This window comes from Mirounga angustirostris, unplaced genomic scaffold, assembly GCF_029215605.1.
Source record: "Mirounga angustirostris isolate CCGP_5_RB_7025 unplaced genomic scaffold, mMirAng1.0.hap1 SCAF_16, whole genome shotgun sequence".
NCBI lineage: Eukaryota > Metazoa > Chordata > Mammalia > Carnivora > Phocidae > Mirounga > Mirounga angustirostris.
Window position 1 is genome coordinate 42,870,244 of NW_026991724.1, and position 20,110 is coordinate 42,890,353.

Below are 20,110 nucleotides of genomic sequence, written 5' to 3' on the forward strand. Positions count from 1 at the left end.
ATAAGGTCTCTAAACATTTGTGATCAGTTGTATACTACACTTCGTGGAAAAATCAGGGCGTCTCTTTACGAGGAATGAGATTCCTTTCAATTCTCAGAGCTTGGGGGCACCGTTTCTCAGCATGTAGCCCTTCCTTAGCCCTTGCCCAGGGGCCCGCAGTGGAGCTACTGACCAAGGCCCGTGACCTATGGGAACTACATTACCCATGTGCCCCTGCGCCGTGCTTCTGCAGCGCTGGGCCAATGAAGACCCGGCCCTGGAGAGACGCCTTTCCGAGCAGGCGGAAGTGCCTAGGCAGGACTTCCGATTTCTTCTGGAGGCGGTCATTTTTGTCACTCTTGAGCCTGGCCACCTGATGTAATACTTAAGTAGTTGGTGGAACCCAAGATAAAGTGAGCGGGAGACGCAGAAGTAGATGTGTCCCCACTGACAGAGGCGGTTCCGAGACTTGGTGAGAGTGCTGCTTGGGGTGACCCCGTGCGTTTGGCTGAGCCCGCAGCACTCGGGCCTGTTTCTTGGCGACTCGCCGCTTTGCCTCTCCGACGGGCCTTGATGGTTGTGTTTGCCCTGACGGACCCCGCGCAAGTTGGTGCTGCATCCTCCACACCGACACCCGTGGGAACTCCTGCCTCTGAATCCTAAAGACCCGAATGAGGAGTGCCCGCACGGTTCACTTTCAGTCTGGCCCTTTGTTTAGAACCTCGGCGCCTTCCTGGCGGAGGTGCCCATTTTAACCATCCACGGTGTGCTGAGGAGTGGAACGTATTACAGGCAGAGGAACTATCATATGCAGAGGCTTGGAAGTGAGATCGAGTGGAGTGCTCGGGAAACCTGGGGCCTGTCTCTTACATACAGGAAAACAGATTGGGAGTGGTGTGGCAGCCTGAGCAGTTGGGCCTTCATTCCGAGGGTGATGGTAGCCATGGAGAGTTGTGACTGAGAGACTTGATCTGAGGTAGGGTTTTAAAAGGTTCCCAAAGGCTGCTCGGTGTAGAACGGACCTGGCGGAGGGGTGAGGAGAGTGGAAGTGGGAAAAGCTGGAGAAAGCTCCTGCAAGAGAGTCTGGGAGCCCTACCGTGAGGCTAGACCAAAGCAGTAGCCAGAGGGCTGTCAGAGTAAAATGGCTGCTGGACAAAGTTAAAATGAGCAAAGAAGACCATTCAAGGCTATTGCAATAGGAGAGGGACTGAACTCAACTCCCCTGAAACAAAAGACAGGAGTGTTTTTAAGTGCTAGAGTGAGCCATTGAAAAAGTACTGGAGGACACCAGCCAGATGGGGAGGTTGGTCAGTGGAATCTATGGAGCACATGGAGTTACTCAGGAGTAACTCTTTTTGCAAATCTTTTTCTCTGTGATTAAGACATATGTGTTTTCTAATTGGTATCTATTGAAGTTAGGCTCCCACTCTCCCACAGAGACTGAGAGATAGGGATGGTGTCTCTTTTGATGTTTATATTTCAAAGAGATGGTTCCCAAATCCTTGAAAAAGTCATTTCTTGGGTTGTAAATTGGGCTGGGAGAAGATTTACATATATTTCAAGGGACAGAGAAAGAAATTACAATTGCGAGTTTCCTAAAGTAAATGCTCTAAGAAAAGGGAGGTAAGGGGCCTATAGTCAGGAAGAAACCTGAATAAAGTTTACTTAGGGTGAGGAAATGTTAAGGCTGGCTTGGTCAGGGGTAGAAATGATAGAATACAAGGTAGACTTTAAGGAAAGAGGACTATTTTAAGGAAGGAGGACTAGCATCCCTCCACCTGCCAAGGCCTAGCCCCCATACCCCCTATTTTTAACTTAATGAACTTAAGGAACACCATTTATTTTTTTAAATTAAGCAATCACTATTCCTCTGATTGTGTTCCTGTAGGTAGCCAATTAAAATTTTTTTTAAAGATTTTATTTATTTATTTGAGAGACAGAGAGTGAACACAAGCAGGGGGAGAGGCTGGCAGAGGGAGAAGGAGAAGCAGACTCCCCACTGAGCAGGGAGCTCGATGCAGGGCTCCATCCCAGGACCCTGGGATCATGACCCGAGCTGAAGGCAGATGCTTAACCAACTGAGCCACCCAGGTGCCCCTAATTAAGATTTTAAATGTATGGATTTAACAAGGTAAACTTATGAAAGCACTTAATATTTGGTTTACCCCTTAATATGTAACTAAGTGGTATACTAATATACTAAAATCAAGTCTTAAATATCATATTTTCTTAAATGCATAAAGGTAGCTGAAACACGTTCAAAATTTCAAAGTCTATCACTTAATTTGCGTTGAGAACACTGACAAAAGCCCTAATTCTTTGGATAGCGTACACTCAGCACTTAATATGTACTAATGTGTTTGATCCCAACGCCAGCCCTATGAGTGTGGTCCCCTTACTATCCCCATTTTGCAGAAGAAGACACTGAAGCACAGAGAGATTGAATTGTCCAAACTCACACAGCTAACGAGGTCAAACTAATGACAGGCTCATAAATTAGACATTTGGGTCAGTGATAAAGGTTTGGATGAACACTTGAGACCCTACCATGGATAGCTATCACTCACAGTCTTATTCTCACAGGGACCCATGGCTGCAGGAATGTTTGTAGACCATACACAGGTGAGTGGAGGGTATCTCAGGCCCTCACCCAACCCATTTTCACCCATATAGTCTCTGGGATTGTGGTGTCCCAGAATGCTGCACCTGTCGCCCCCATGGCTATTGGGACTAGGGCCCCTGGATTCCTTGAGACTCAGGGTCCTGGACCCACACCGGGGTTACATGAGGGGATTTCCATTTCTGACAACCAATAGAATGCTATTTAGGAGGTGTTATAGTCACAGAGATCAGCATTTGCAGATACTTGTAGGTGAAACTGAGTTGGCAGGATTCAGGGAACCGCACGTCTCCCATTATGTCTGGTGAAGAAATACAGGAATCGGGCCTAGAATGGCAGACGAAGGAACTGTGCCTGTATTCTGAGGAAGTTTGGAATGTTGGAAATTCAGAGTAGAGGAGGGAGGTGATCTGAATCAGGACTTAACAGACTTCCTCTGGCTTCAGACTGGAGAACAGAGAATAGGGGTGAGGGAGGAGGGTACTGAATAGTTCAGATGAGTATTGGTAGTGTCTGGATCAGGTTGTTGGTTGTAGAGGTGGGAAAAACTTAGGGCTTCTGGATTTGTTTGTAAAGTAGGTCTGACTGCTTTCTGTTACGGAGGATGAAAGAGAGAGGAGACAGGGATAACTCCAAGGGTTCTGGCTTTTGCAGCTGGAAGGCAAGAGATGCCATCAACTGAAATGTAGGATGTAGTCATTTGTAGGAGTAATTTTCAGAGGGAGTATCAGGAGTTCGGTTTGAACATGTTGAGTATGAGGAGTTCTAGGACTTCAAAGTGGAGGCACTGATGGACAACAAGATGCACACAAATCTGCATTTGAGTGTAGGGCTCAGGCTTAAGACACCACAAGGTGATGGCCTGTGTGGGGACCAGGGTTGAGCTGTGAATCACATTTAGGAGGGGACATCTTCAGGTCATGGTGGCAAAGGTGTCTTGGGCACCTGAATGGGGTTGGTGAGCATCACAAGGACAGATGAGGGAGAGTGGTGGCCATGGGAGAGAGGTGGGACTGGTAGGGGGCCGAGGCTTCCACAGGGGAATGGACATGAGATGGATGTGGAAGCACAACAGTGATGGGAATGAGATGACAGGGAGGCCAAGGCCAGTGCTTACTCAGCCCTCTAAGGGCTGGCCATCCTACTTCGGTGACCTTGTGGGGCTTGGAGGGTTTTACACAGGCTGGTAGATCAACCCAGGAGCAAACAGGAGAGTCACTGAAGGCCAGGGGACAGTGGGGTGGAGTGTTGGGTGAGGCTTGGCTGGAGAGAGGAAGGCTGAGACTGGTGAGGGGACAGTGTGTACAGCACACAGCCAAAGAGGCTTAAGGTGTTTGACCTCTTGCATGCGCTTCCAGGGGGCTGAGGCTGAAGCAGGAAAGGGCGTGGTGAAGAGGCCTTTAAAGCAGGACTAGGGGCTTCCTCTGCCAGTGTGGGCCACCCGAGGTCCAGGGCAGGATGGATCCTGATTGTATTTGCCAAACACTCTGGGTGCCAAGGGCAGAGTGGCATGTGGGATGGCTAGGAACATACTGTGGATGTGGGCTGGGACGGAGGAGGTGGCCATAATGGTGGGGGTCGGAGATGGGAGGGTGGTGTGGTCCATGGAGTGATGAGCTCAGTGGAGGGAGGGAGAACTGAGGGTCCCAGGGCCTTGCTCATAGCAGCTTAAGGGGGAAAGCTGAGCCCATGTTTGGTTGTGTCTGGGAGGCATGCTCTGGGAACCCCTGGGGAATTTGCTAGCAAGAGAGGAGGTGGGGCCTCTCATGTCACGCCCAGTGCTTGAATGACATTTGTTTATCTGCCTTCATGCCTGAGTGGGCATGATACAGGGTGACGAGTGATCAGTAGGAAAGAGGAGAGAGCTAGAATCAGTGGCATCTGGGCCTTGCATATCCTGTTAGTTTAGGAGCTGGGGGAGGGGGGGCAGGGAGTGGATGTTTGGGGGGTAGACTGAGGGTCCCAGTGAGAGGTGGCTCAGGGACACTGCTGTCCCCATGATGGTAGCCTGCTGTGACCTTTGAGCATGTGGCTATGGACTTGTCTCAGGAAGAGTGGAAGTTCCTTGATGGGACTCAGAGACTCCTGTGCCAGGATGTGATGCTAGAGAACTTTGCACTTGTGGCCTCACTGGGTAGGTCTCTCGCGCTCACCCCAGCATCTTTGACTGGGCTCTCTCCTTCCTCCTTTCTCAGGAGCTGCTCTTTCCTTCCCACAGCCAGACTATGGACACTGCTCCCCTAAATTTTCCTGTGTAGGTGCTGTGGGTGCCAGGCTGGGCAGAGTACATTTCCCCTTCTCCCCAAGCCCTTCAGCAGATGTGTAGGGAAGGATATGGGGGTAGGAAGTCTTTCGGTGAAACCAGTTGGTCCCACCAAACTCGGCCTCATTCTGGCAGAGTGACTGTCCAGATTCATTGCAACTCTGCCCCGGATTCTAGCCACTTCTCTCTAGCGGGCATTTCCTCGTGAAATTGCAGCCAGAAATTGCAGACACCAACATAGTCACTTCTCGTGGGGACCACTGGGCTATTCCTGTAAGACACTCCTCCAAGGTTCTTTGGTAATACTAGTTTTCTTTCCTGTGGTCTGTCATGGGGCGGGTTGCTCTGCATCAGGGCTGTCCACTCACTTGTCTTCCCTTTAGGACTTGCGTCTTCCCAGATATGCATAGTTGTCCAACTGGAGCTGCGGAGAGAGACATGGGTGCCTGACAGGGCAGCTGTGACTCCAGCCACAGCAAGAGGGCCCTGGGAGGGGGGTGGGGGGTTGATCCTGCTAAGTGGGAAGTAGGAGATGGCTCAGTGTCAGGGCCAAGTTCAGATCATACCAGGAACCTCTCCAGTGCCCATCATTGTATTCATACCAAGGACTAGGCATAACTCATTTCTGTCCTGTAGTCCCATTCTTGACATTTTGCCCTGTTATCCTTCCTCCTCTGACTTCTGGTCACCCATATCTGGTCTCCAAGTCTCCCCTGTTCCTCTCCACTGCTCCCTCTGAAGGGCTCTCCAACACTGAGCTGCACAAAATGGGTTGTGAGATGTGCACATATCCTAAGTGGTTCATGAATACCAGCTCCTCGGTTGCAGTCAGTTTCCCCAGGGTCTGAACACCCTTCTCATCACTCACGTGCCACCAGCAGACAAGCCCCTGCTGAAAGCCATCTGTGGAGAAGTGAGTTGGAGACCCAGCCTCTCCCTCCTTGTGCTGCATCCCATCACTGTGTCCTTGCTCACGGTAGAGCTCCCCGTGGAATGTTCTTCATTGTATGGGCCTGCAGGCTCAGTACTGCACCACAGACCCTCCTCACCCTAACTTCAGCCCCTTGTTGCCCGACCTGTGTGCTCATTCTTGGCTTTGTAAGATAAACCTTAGTGATGGGGCTGCCCTCTCCCACTGAAGTCTTCACGTACTTCACCAGCATTTCTCTGCTTTCACAGCATTGGTTCCAAATGGAGGATGGGGGAGGGGACTTTTTCAAGGAGGAAAATTTAGGGATTTTTTAAGGTCAAGGCTTGCAAGGTAGATCCACCTAAACAGAAGGCCCACCCTGCCCGGAGTTGTGCCCAGTTGTGAAAGACATTTTACTCCTGACTGAGCACCAGGAAATACCCTCCAGGCAAAAACTGCACGCTGGTGGCATTTGGGAGACAACTCTGGTGCCCTGCAAGCCTCCTACAGCACCAGAAGCAGTGCAGCGAGAGGACCGCCTCAGACAGAACACCTCAGCTCTTGGAGATTTTCTTTTTCTTTTGGGTAAATACCCAGAAGTGGTATTGCTGGGTCATATGGTAGCTTTCTTTATAATTTTTTGCGGGATCTCCATACTGTTTTCTTTTCTTTTCTTTTTTCTTTTCTTTCTTTCTTTCTTTCCTTCCTTCCTTCCTTCCTTTTCTTTCTTTCTTTCTTTCTTTCTTTCTTTCTTTCTTTCTTTCTTTCTTTCTTTCTTTCTTTCTTTCTTTCTTTCTTTCTTTCTTTCTTTCTTTCTTTCTTTCTTTCTTTCTTTCTTTCTTTCTTTCTTTCTTTCTTTCTTTCTTTCTTTCTTTCTTTCTTTCTCTCTTTCTCTCAGCTATAGACAGCAAGAGAGGGAGCACAAGCAGGAGGAGAGTGGGAGAGGGAGAAGCAGGCTTCCCGCAGGAGCATGGAGCCCGATGCGGGGCTCAATCCCAGGACCCTGGGATCATGACCTGAGCCTAAGGCAGACGCTTAAGGACTGAGCCTCCCAGGATCCCCTCCATACTGATTTCCATAGTGGCTCCACTAATTGAAATACCCATCAAAGGTGCACAAAGGCTCCCTTCTCTCCACATCCTCGCCAACGCTTGTTATTTCTTATCTCTTTGGTGATAGTCATCCTGACAGGTGTGAGGTGATACCTTATTGTGGTTTTGATTTGCGTTTCCCTGATGATGAGTAATGTTGAGCATCTTTGCATGTACCCATTGGCCATTTGCCTGTCTTCTTTGGAAAAATGTCTATTCGGGTCCTTTGCCCATTTTTAAATTGTATTAGGTGTTCTTTGTTGTTGTTATTTAGTTGTATGAGTTTTAAATATTTTAGATATTAACTTCTTATTAGCTATGTGGTTTGCAAATATTTTCTCCCATTCTGTAGGTTGCCTCTTCATTTTGTTGGTTGTTTCATTTGCTATGCAGAATCTTTTCAATTTGAAGCAATCCCACTTGTTTATTTTTGCCTGTGTTCCAGTGCTTTTGTTGTCGTATCTAAAAAATCATTACTGGGGCGCCTGGGTGGCTCAGTCGTTGAGTGTCTGTCTTCGACTCAGGTCATGATCCCAGGGTCCTGGGATCGAGCCCTACATCGGGCTCCCTGCTCAGCGGGAAGCCTGCTTCTCCCTCTCCCACTCCCCCTGCTTGTGTTCCCTCTCTCGCTGTGTCTCTCTGTCAAATAAATAAGTAAAATCTTTTAAAAAAAATAAAAAATAAAAAAATAAAAACATCCCCCAGGATCTCCTGGGTGGCTCAGTCATTAAGCATCTGCCCTCCGCTCGGGTCATGATCCCGGGGTCCTGGGATCGAGCCCCGCATCGGGCTCCCTGCTTGGCGGGAGACCTGCTTCTCCCTCTCCCACTCCCCCTGCTTGTGTTCCCTCTCTTGCTGTATCTCTCTCTGTCAAATAAATAAATAAAATCTTTAAAAATAAATAAATAAATAAATAAATAAAACCCAAAAATCATTACCAAGGCTAGTATCAGGGAGCTTACTACCTATATTTTCTTTTAGGAGTTTATGATTTCAAGTCTTCCATTTAAGTCTTTGATGCATTTCAAGTTAATTTTTGTGTACGGTGCAAAATAGGGATCCATTTTAATTCTTTTGCATGTGGATATCCAAATTTTTAGCACCACTTACGGAAAAAAAATATTTTCCCCATTGTGTGTTCCTGGTGCCCTTATGAAAGATTAGTTGACAATACCTATGTGGTCTATGTGTCTGTTTTTATGCCAGTACCATACTGTTTGGATTACTATGAATTTGTAATATAGTTTGAAATCAGTAAGTGTGATGCCTTTTGCTTTGTTCTTTCTCAAGATTGCTGTGACTATTCAGGGTCTTTTGTGGTTCCATATGAATTTTAGGATTTAAAAAAATATTTGTGAAAAATGCTGTTGGAACTTTTAAAGGGATTGCATGGAATGTGCAGATCACTTTGGGTGATATGGGCATTTTGAAAGTATGAATTCTTCCATTCCATGAACACAGGATATTATTCTGTTTATTTGAGTTTAATTTCTTTCATCAGTGCCTTATAGTTTTCAGTGTATAAGTCTTTGACCTCCTTGATTAAATTTATTCCTAATCATTTTATTACTTTTAATACTGTGGTAAATGGTAAATGCAATGCTTATTTAATTTCTCTTTCAGGTAGTTCGTTGTTAGTGTATAGACACACAACTGGATTTTGTATGTTGATTGTGTATCCTACAAATTTACCAAATTCGTTTATTAGTTCTAACAGTTTTTTAATAGTGTATTTGAATTTTCTGTATATAAGAAAATCTATCTATAAATAGAGACAATTTTACTTAATCCTTTCCAATTTAGGTATCTTTTATATATTGTTCTTGCCTGCCTGCTCTGGTTAGGACTTTTAGTACTATTTTAGGAGGAGTAGTGAGAGTGGGCACCCTTCTGTTCCTGATCTTAGAGGGAAAGGCTTTTGGGTTTTTGCCATTGAGTATGTTAGCTGTGGGCCAGTCATATATGGACTTTTATTATGTTGAATTACATTCCATTTATTTTATTTTTTTTAGAGATTTTTATTTATTTATTTGACAGAGAGAGACAGCGAGAGAGGGAACACAAGCAGGGCGAGTGGGGGAGGGAGAAGCAAGCTTCCCGCAGAGCAGAAAGCCCGATGCGGGGCTTGATCCCAAACCCTGGGATCATGACCTGAGCCGAAAGCAGTTGCCCAACGACTGAGCCACCCAGGTGCCCCAAATTACATTCCTTTTATACCTAATTTGTTAAAAGTTTTTGTCATGAAGGGTGTTGAATTTTGTTTAATATTTTCCCTTCATTTATTGAGATGATTATATTACTTTTATCCTTCATTCTGTTAATATGGTGTATCACATTTCTTGACTTTCATGTTAAATCATCCTTGCAGTCCTTGGTATAAATCCCACTTGATCATTGTATGGGATTCTTTCAATGTGCTGTTGGATTCAGGTTGCTAGTATTCTTTTGAAGATTTTTGCATCTGTGTTCATCAGTATATTGACCTGTAATTTTCTTTTATTGTAGTATACTTGTCTGGCTTTGGTATCATAGTATTGCTGACCTTGTGAAATAAGTTGGAATTATTCTTTCCTCTTCAGTTTTTGGAAGAGTTTGATAAGGATTGGTGTTAGTTCTTTTAATGTCTGGTAGAATTCACCAGTGAAACCGTCTGTTCATGGGTTTTATTTGTTGGAAGAATTTTTATTACTGTTTCAATGTCTTTACTGAATATAGATCTAATCAGATTTTCATTTCTTCATGATTCAATCTTTTCAGTTTTTGGTTTTTTTTTTAAGATTTTATTTATTTATTTGACAGAGAGAGACACAGTGAGAGAAGGAACACAAGCAGGGTGAGTGGGAGAGGGAGAAGCAGGCTTCCCGCTGAGCAGGGAGCCCGATGAGGGGATCCCAGGACCCCGGGATCATGACCTGAGCTGAAGGCAGACGCTTAACGACTGAACCCCCTAGGTGCCCCGTCAATCTTTTCAGTTTTATGTTTCTAGGAATTTATTCGTTTCTTCTAGGTTGTCCATTTTTTTATCGTAACCAAACCTGAGCACCTCTGCTTGATGTGCAGCAAAGCCAATCACGGAGACATCAGGTGTGCCTCGAGGGAAGGGTTTGAGGGGCAGCCAGATGAGGATATAGGAGGACAGGCCTCAAATCTACCACCCCAAAGAGGGAGAGAACAAATTTTTTGTAATCATAGGGGTGGAGATTACATACATATTGATGAAGAGGGCAGGGGAAATTATGACTATTCATGAGGAAAGATGGGAGTATGTGCATGGAGCAAACATATTTGTAACGTACATCCCATGTTCATTTCGGTGTGGTGACTTAACATCAGGACAAAGCAAAATTCAGCCCCTGATGTCAGGACATTGTCTTAGGACAAGGAGAAAGGGCTATGGGCATGCTCCAAGAGCAAATAAAAACTAGATGGGGTCTTGGGCTTGTTGTCTCCAGGAAGGAATGCAAAGCCTTGCTTGTTTCTAGGCTGGACCCGTATCAGTTGACCTTGAGTCCAAGTTTCTGCAGAGACAGCTAGTGGATGTGTTAGTGGGGTCTGAAAAGACACAATAGCTGATTAGGGAGAAACAGTTCTCTGAAAAATAAGCTTTAAATGTTCTGCTAGTTTCAACCTCATTAACCCTATGGGGCATGGTTTCATCTTATAATTGTTCATAGCATTTTCTTTTGATCCTTTGTATTTCTGTGGTATTAGTTGTAATGTTTCCTTGTTCATTTCTGTTGTTATTTGAATTTTCCCCCTTTCATTCTTAAGTGTAGCTAAAGGCCTATCAGTTTTGTTTATATTTTCGGAAAGCCAACTCTTAGTTTTTTTATCTTTTTACTTATTTTTTAATTCTCTATTTTATTTATTTCTGCTCTCATCTTTGTTATTTCCTTCCTTTTGCTAACTTTGGGCTTAGTTTGTTCTTCTTTTTCAAGTTAGGTTGTTTGGGGTGCCTGGATGCCTCAGTCAGTTAAGTGTCTGCCTTTGGCTCGGGTTATGATCCCAGGGTCCTGGGATCGAACCCTGCGTCGTCGGGCTCCCTGCCCAGTGGAGAGTCTGCTTCTCCCTCTCCCTCTGCCCTTCCCCCCAACTCATGCTCTCTCTTGACCTCTCACATAAATAAATAAAATCTTTAAAAAATAATAATAGGGGCGCCTGGGTGGCTCAGTCGGTTAAGCATCTGCCTTCGGCTCAGGTCATGATCCCAGGGTCCTGGGATCGAGCCCCGCATTAGGCTCCCTGCTCAGCAGGAAGCCTGCTTCTCCCTCTCCTACTCCCCCTGCTTGTGTTCCCTCTCTCGCTGTCTCTCTCTGTCAAATAAATAAATGAAATCTTTAAAAAAAAAAAATAAATAAAAATAAAAAATAATAATAGGTTGTTTGCTTGAGATTTTTCTTTTCTTTTTTCTTTTTTTTTTAAAGATTTTATTTATTTATTTGACAGAGAGAGAGAGAGCATAAGTAGGCAGAGAGGCAGGCAGAGGGAGAGGGAGAAGCAGACTCCCCACTGAGTAGAGAGCCTGACGTGGGGTTCAATCCCAGGACCCTGGGATCATGACCTGAGCCGAAGGCAGACGCCTAACTGACTGAGCCACCCAGGCAACCCTTTTTTTCTTAACGTAGGTCTTTATCTCTTTAAACTTCCCTCTTAGAATCACTATTGCTGAAACCCATAAGTTTTGATATATTGTGTTTCCATCTTTGTTGGTCTTATTAATATATTTTTTATTTCCCTTTTATTTTCTTCTTTGACTCTTTGTTAGCTCAGGAATGTGTTAGTTAATTTTCCAGATTTTCTTCAGAAAAAGAAGATTCAGTCTTCTTAAATTTAAGACTTGTTTTGTGGCCTAGCATGATCTATCCTAGAGAGTGTTCCATATGTGCTTGAGAAGAATATGTATTCTGTTGCCATTGGATGGAATGTTCTGTATGTGTCTGCTAGATCCATTTGATTTAAAGTGTAGCTCAAATTTAATATTTCCTTATTGATTTGCTGTCTGGATATTGTTGAAAGTGGAGAGTTGAAGTCCCCTGCTATTATTGCATCACAATCTATCTCTGCCTTCAGATCTATTAATATTGCTTAATATATTTAGCTGTTCTGATGTTTGGCACATACATATTTATGTTGTTATGTCCTCTTGAATTGATACCTTTATCATTATATAATGACCTTCTTTGTATATTGTGATATTTTTTGACCTACATCCTGTTTTGTCTGATATAGATGTAGGTACCCCGATCTCTTTTGGTGTTCATTTGTAGGGATTATTTTTTCCTTTCACTTTCAGACTATCTTTATCCTAAAAGCTGAAATAAGTCTCTTAAGACAGCATATAGTTGGGGCTTATTTTTTGTTTTTTGTTTTTTTCCTTTCAGCCACTCTGTGTGTTTTGGTTGGGTAATTTAGTCTTTTTAAAATAGTTATTGATAAGTTAGGACTTACTATTGCCATCATATTCATTGGGTTTTTTTGTGTGTGAATTTTTATTTTTTATTTTTTAATTTTTTATTGTTATGTTAATCACCATACATTACATCATTAGTTTTAGATGTAGTGTTCCATGATTCATTGTTTGTGCATAACACCCAGTGCTCCATTCAGAACGTGCCCTCTTTAATACCCATCACCAGGCTAACCCATCCTCCCACCCCCCTCCCCTCTAGAACCCTCAGTTTGTTTCTCAGAGTCCATCGTCTCTCATGGTTTGTCTCCCCCTCCAATTCCCCCCATTCATTCTTCCCCTCCTGCTATCTTCTTTTTTTTTTCTTAACATATATTGCATTATTTGTTTCAGAGGTACAGATCTGTGATTCAACAGTCTTGCACAATTCACAGCACTCACCATAGCACATACCCTCCCCAATGTCTATCACCCAGCCACCCCATCCCTCTCACCGCCCCCACTCCAGCAACCCTCAGTTTGTTTCCTGAAATTAAGAATTCCTCATATTCATTGTTTTATGTCTGTTTTATAGTTCCCTTCTTCCTTTCTTCCTCTTTTGCTGTTTTCGTTTGTGATTTGGTCTGTAGTGGTATGCTTTGATTCCTTTTCTTTATCTTTTGTGTATCTACTATAGGTTTTGGTGGGTTTTGTTTTTGTTTTTGTTTGATTACCATTAGGCCTCCATAAAACATTTTATAGGGGCTCCTGGGTGGCTTTATTTGTAATTGCCAAAACCTGGAAGCAACAAAGATGCTCTTCAATAGAAGAGTGGAAAAACGAACTGGTAGGTCTATAGTATGGAATATTATTCAGTGATGAAATAAGCTACCAACCTTAGTAGGTTTTAGTAAACACATGGAAGAAACCTTAAATGAATATTGCTAAGTAAGGGCCACGGGCGGGTCCACTTCTCACTGTGGACCACAAGGTGGCTCCCACCACCCTTTCAGGTTGAGGAGGGGGTGGTCCCCCAGCCTGTCCTGACAAAGGATCAGAGATGAGATCTTTTCCAGAACAAGGAAGGAGGCCTTCAGACAGATCACCACAATAAGTGTAGTCAACATCCCTTACCATACATAGTTACAATTTGTTTTTCATGTTTTTCTTGTGGTGAGGACTTTTAAGATCTACTCTCTTAGCAATTTTCAAATATACAATACAATGTTAATTATAGCCATCATGCTGTACATTGTATCCCCATGACTAATTTATAACTGGAAGTTTGTGCTTTTTGACCTCCTTAAGGCCTTTTGCACACCCTCCAGTTTCCCCTGTGGCAATCACTAATGTGTTCTCCATCTCTATGAGCTTGGTTTGTTGTTGTTGTTTGTTTGGTTGGTTTTTTAGGTTCCATATATAAGTGATATCATACAGTATTTATTTTTCTGTCTGACTTATTTAACTTAGCATAATGCCCTCAAGGTCCATCCATGCTGTTGCAAATGGCAAGATTTCATTCTTTTTAATGGCTGAGTATATTCCATTGTGCGTGTGTGTATGTATATATATATATGTATGTATATAGGTATATATATACATACATATACACACACACACACACACATACCTACCTACCTACCTACCTACCTACCAGATCTTCTTTATCCATTCATCTATGAATGGACATGTAGGTTGTTTCCAAATCTTGGCTAGTGTAAATGATGCTGCAGTGAACATAGGGTGCAGATATCTTTTAGAGTTAGTATTTCCATTTTCTTCAGTAAATACCCAGCAGTGGAATTGCCAGATCACATGACAGTTCTGTTTTCAATTTTTTGAAGAAGCTCCATACAGTTTTTCTTACTGGCTGCACCAATTGAAATGCCCACCAAAGGTGCCCAAGGGTCCCCTTTTCTTTTCTTTTTTTTTTTTAAATTTTTTTAAATATTTTATTTATTTATTTGACAGAGAGAGACACAGTGAGAGAGGGAACACAAGCAGGGGGAGTGGGAGAGGGAGAAGCAGGCTTCCCGCTGAGCAGGGAGCCCGATGTGGGACTCGATCCCAGGACCCTGGGATCATGACCTGAGCCGAAGGCAGACGCTTAACGACTGAGCCACCCAGGTGCCCCCCAAGGGTCCCCTTTTCTCCACATATTTGCCAACATTTGTTATTTCTTGTCCTTTTGATAACAGCTGTTTTGACAGGTGTGAGGTGATATCTCATTGTGGTTTTGATTTGCATCTCCCTGATGATGAGTGATGTTGAGCATCTTTTTATGCATCTGTTGGTCATCTGTATGTCTTCTTGGGAAAAATGTCTGTGGAGATCCTCTATTTTTTATTCAGATTGTTTGGTTTGCTGTTGAGTTGTATGAGTTCTCTATATATTTTGGATATTAACCCTTTTCAAATATATGACTTGCACATATTTCTTCCAACCAGTAGGCAAAAGTCTTCAGCTTTAAAGCCTAATTATCTCCTCATTTCAGAAGATGAAAACAACCTGTAAAGTTGAAGAACCCCTTTAGGGTGCAGGCAGGAGGAGAACATGAAACCACCCCAAGGTGGAGGAGAACATGAAGCCACCCCTATTTCCTGGCCTTTGGCTTCTTTATCCCAGAGTTTTGCCATCTGTCCTCTGGAGCAAAGCAGGTCTCTCTGCGCTTCCCCCACCTCCTCGCTGCCCGCCTTGGTCCCACACTCAGTTAGCAATTTAGTAACTTATATGGGCCTGCCAGTTCCCTATTATCTGAAAACATATGTTATTTCTAGATGGTAATTGTCATGAAAACCTGTCTCTTTGACTTAGAAGAGACTTCACAGCTTTTCAGCAAGAGCCTCATATCCTGCATTTCCTTGCCCTGCTTTTTTCTCCTCTCATATGCAAAATACAAAGGGAAGTCACGCAGTAGAGATCTTTATTTCTCTTCTGTGGTTGGTCAATTTTCCCAATTTTAAAAGGGGCCCTTCTAGCTTTTAGGCTTCAATTCTAAGTTGTATGTTTTTCTGGGTCACTGCCGAGTAACCAATTTTCCATAAGAACAATTCGGGAAGGTATTTTCTCCCTGATGTAAAATTACAGTGTCCTTGTGGGGCTAGGGGAGCCTCTCTGCCCCTGTGGCAGCAGAACAGATCCTGCCCTCAGGCCTCTTCAGGGTTGAGAGGTGTCCCAGGGCTCGCTCGCAGACCTTTCAGCCCTCTCTCCCGCCAGAGTCCTCACACCCGCCTCTGACCCCTCAAAAGAGCTGCAAAGGAACACACCTGCTGCCTCTGTCACATCTCCTTTCTCATGTTGTTTTTTTTTTTTTTTAAGATTTTATTTATTTATTTGACAGAGAGAGAGCACAAGTAGGCAGAGTGACAGGCAGATGGAGAGGGAGAAACAGGCTCTCCGCTGAGCAGGGAGCCGGATGCGGGGCTCGATCCCAAGACCCTAGGATCACGACCCAAGCCGAAAGCAGCCGCTCAACGGACTGAGCCACCCAGGCGCCCCTCGTGTTGGGTTTTAAACATGATACTTCTCTGGTGGTTTTTGTAAAGTGTGGCCATCTCCCCTTGAAACCCATCTGGTGTTTAAAATGTGGACTCTACTTGCAATGATCTGCCTTCTCTATGTTTTAAGTTTTGAAGAAAGCGGGTCTAATGTTCTGTGTCCATTGGCTGTTGCTCTGTTGTGCCAAAGGTGTCTTACCTCTCAGGAACAGGCGAGCGGGGGGTCAGCCAAGGGGCTGTGGTGGCTCCTGTGAGGGGATTGGGAAGCCCTGCCGTGGGCCCAGGACCTAGCCAGGAGGCACCTCCGGCTTCCTCAGGGTTCTGTCTCCCGGGACACCAGCACCGTCAGCTGGGAAAGCATCTGCCCAGCAGTGAGCATGTTGAAGCTGTATTGGGGGGGGGGGGGGGGAGTCCTTTTGAACCTAAACCCGTTGTGGTGATGAATCTTTGCCTCAGTGTCCTTGCTTCTGACGGGTCTTCCTTCGTTTCCGTACCTAACGCTAGAATCCAGACACCTGACTGCACCTGCGTCAGTCCTGGACTGGTTCTGGTCAGCCAGCCGTGACTCAGCTCGGAGTGCCAGGGGTCCCTGCGCTGTGAGCTGACTGCGGCAGGCGGCCGGTCGGGAGCTGTTGGGTGGTGAGGGGTCGTGACGTGTGTGGTCACTGAGGCACTGAAGCCAGACAGAACCAGGATAAATCGAGGGCCCGTCACAGACCTCTGTATGGACATAGACCAGCTGTTTCGTCTTTCTGAGGTGGTTGTCTCAGGTGCATAGGTTGTTTGCAGATTAAACAACATATATTCACCCCAGCCATCAGCAGTCCGGGAGGTTAAATGAGTGTCAGTAGCCACAGGCAGGCTGTCTCTGGCTCTGGCTTTAGTAGAACATATTGGGGGGCCAGCAACAGCACCTTCTTCTGGGGGTACCCCCTGCACAGAGGCCCACCAGGACTGCGGGCTCAGATTCCAGCTGACAGGTCATAGAGGTGACAGAGGAGCGAGGGGTGCAGACCCAGGAGCCTGCAAGCATCCAAAGTGAGGGGCAGGACAGGGGTGACCCAGGCCCCATGGGGGACACTGGGGGACACTGGCGGGCGGGCGAAGCTGCCTGCAGAAGCTTCTGGAAAGAGCCCTCTGTGTGCAGGAGAATCCCTGGACTCGGTAGAAAAGTCAGCGAGGTGTCCTAGCATCCGAGCCCCGCGCCCTGCCCCCTGGCTCAGGAGGGCCACGGGCGGGGACGGGGCGGGGGGGTGGGGTGGAACAGAGAACGGGGGCGCAGAGGACGGAAGGCTGGAGAGAAAGGCAGTGAGGGCAAAGGGCGAGGGCAACGGTCCGAGTCCGCGGGACTCGGTCGCCTCGGGCTGCGCGCACGGGGCTGCAGCCGGTGGCACCGGGTGTCGCCCGCGCTTCGTGGGGACCGTCCAGGACGGCGGGGCTGGCCTCCCCGGAACCGGGACCGGCCTCCTGGGCGTCTGCGTCCGGGCGCCGCCGCGGCCTCGGTGCCCTGGGACCTCCGCGCGCTCTCTCTCCGGGCCCCGAGGGCAGCGCGCGTCGCCCCCGAGTACCGGGGCCCCGAGCCTCCGAGCGGGGAGCGGGCTCGGCGGCAGGGCCAGGTAGGGCCGGATGCGGGCGAAGCGGGGGCGCCGGCCCCGGGAACTGAGGGACCCCGGGCTCCAGGGAGGCGGCAGCAGGGCCAGTGCCCCGGGGGGCCGAGGGACCCGGGCCACGGCAGCGGCGGGCGCGAGAGTCGCCCGCCGCGTCCTTCCAACCGCCGCGGAGGACAGCGGTTATGCCAGCCCCCCGTCCCCCCGCCGCCGCCCGCGGGGAGCTCAGGGCCCAGGGCCCCGACCTCTGGGATCTTCTGTGGGGCCGCCCCACATCCTGGAGGCCGGCACCTCGGCGACGCCCTGGGAAGGCCTGAGCCCGCAGGCTGGGCTGGTTTCTGAGGCAGCTCCCCGGGGCTCTGACCTGCCCGGGTGCCGCCCCCCGCATCACCCTTTGCTGGCAGGCAGAGCCTCTTCTCTTAGCTTTGCAAGTTTGGCAAAACCACATGGAAGGCCTAGAACTCTGCTCAGCCCACACAGGTGGTAGTGGCCCTGCCAGGGCTTGACCCAAGCTGTCTGATTCTACAGATCCAGCCTTGAACCATCAGACGCTGGTGACTCCTCCTCACGTGCACATCACCCGGTCCTTTTTTTAAATAGTCCTTAAGGTCCTTAGCTGGGGGCACACCGGTGATGAGCACATGCACTGGCCTCTGGGAGGACTAATTCGGTTCAACTTCTTTTTTTTTTTTTTTTAGGGTTTTTTATTTATTTATTTGAGAGAGAAAATGAGATAGAGAGAGCATGAGAGGGGGGAGGGTGAGAGGGAGAAGCAGACTCCCTGCTGAACAGGGAGCCCGATGCGGGACTCCATCCCGGGACTCCAGGATCATGACCTGAGCCGAAGGCAGTCGCTTAACAAACTGAGCCACCCAGGCGCCCCATAATTCGGTTCAACTTCTAAGTGGGCCTTGACCACACTGGGCCTCAGTCTCAGAGACGTAGGCAGGGACCACCAGTTGTCACTCCATCTCCACGGCAGATTTCTCTTGTAATTGCATCTTGCAGCAAGCCACACAGCTGGCTGGGATCTGTCTTCTCCAGTGCGGGCATAGGGGACGCCCATCAGGTGGGCACAGGATTCCCTGCCCTGAAAACCCTTATGCCCTGAGGGCACCAGCATTGCTTGGGATAACTCCATAGGTCAGGTTTCAGAGTCCTAGTCAAAATGGACAATTTACCAATATTAACTTCTGCAGGCCACAAACATGGTATATATCTCCATATATTTAGGCCTTTTTAATTTTCTCTCAGCAATATTCTGTACTAGCAGCCAACCCCGAGGCCTCTGGGTCAGATTCAACCCATAGCCAGTTTTTGTAAGACCAGAGAGCTAAGAACCGTGCTAACAATTGAAAATACTTGTATCATATACACGCACGCATGCCCGTGCGTGCACACACACACACACACACAGAGAAATATGTGACCGAGATCTGTGAGCCACAAAGCCTATAATATCTCTTTTCTGGACTTTGAAGAGAAAGTTCACAACCACCCTTATACAGTTTTGTGGCTATAGGTCTTCCACAGCTTTTGCTAATTTATTCATAAGGACTGTATGGGGTTTGTGAAGTTTATTTTTCCATAGTACATTGGTAGTTTACAGAACATGCTATGAGCACACAGATACAGCATTCTATCACCTCCCTTCTGGAAGTTCCTGTGTAGGTTCCTTAAGATTTTCTACATACGCAATAATGTTTTCTCTGAATCAGGATTCTATGAATAAAGCTAATTTACTTCCCTTTTCATCTGCATGCCTTGTATTTCTCATTCTTCTCCCTTTGCAGAGAGTAACAATGGTCCGCATAGCACCTCAGGCCTTTCTTGTCTAAGGAAGACTTGCAGCTGACTACCCAGCAGTCTGTGAATGATCTCGCAGGTCCAGGGACAGGAGACGCACACCAGGTGGGTGCAGGATCTAGCCTGGCTTAAAGGCCTTGTACGGGTACATGTATTGCACGTACGCATTATACACGTGTTGCTATTTGGTAGGACACAGACAAAGCCATTGCCTTTTGTATATTGACCTTTACACGGGAAACTCGCTCAATTCATTTCTTCCTTCTTCCGGTTTCTTTGTAGATTCCATTGGATTTTCTACAAGCACGATCGTGTTTTCTACGCAAGAAAGGCACTCTTCCTTCTTTTTAAACCTGTATGTCTTTTATTAGTTCTCTTTACCTTTGACATTAGCTACAAGATCCAGGAAGATGTTGAGTGGAGACAAGTGGAGACAAAGGGCAGCCTTTCCTAGCTTCTGATGATAGGGTAAAAGCATTCAGTGTACTGTCAATGGGAGTTTTTTTGTAGATGTGCTTTATCAGCTAAGTGAAACTGTCCCATTCCTACCTTGCTGAGCATTTTCCTTCGAAAGGGGAGTCAATTTTGTCAATTACTTTTCCCACAACCATTGAGAGGATCCTATGACTTTTCTCCTTTAGTCTCTTCATAGGGTGATTATACATTAATGCATTATTAGTCACTCAAAACAACATTACATTCTTGAAAAAAAGAAACCCACTTAATCATACTAGATCATCGTTTTATATTTGGTAGGATTTGACTTCCTAGAATGAAATTAAAGATTTCTAGGGCTATGGGGCGCCTGGGTGGCTCAGTCATTAAGCATCTGCTTTTGGCTCAGGTGCTGGGATCCAGCCCCACATCGGGCTCCCTGCTCAGCGGGAAGCCTGCTTCTCCCTCTCCTACTCCCCCTGCTTGTGTTCTCTCTCTCACTGTGTCTCTCTCTGT

General features: G+C 46.4%; 1 long non-coding RNA gene across 1 annotated transcript in view; it reads left to right on the forward strand.

Moving 5' to 3' along the window:
- The first annotated feature begins 236 nt into the window (after positions 1-236).
- LOC135362859 (uncharacterized) overlaps positions 237-20,110 on the forward strand; it is a 29,651-nt gene continuing 9,777 nt past the window's right edge. Inside the window, exons 1-2 of the long non-coding RNA XR_010408235.1 lie at positions 237-955; positions 19,147-19,264. This is a non-coding gene — a long non-coding RNA (uncharacterized LOC135362859). The remainder of the gene's footprint in view (positions 956-19,146; positions 19,265-20,110) is intronic.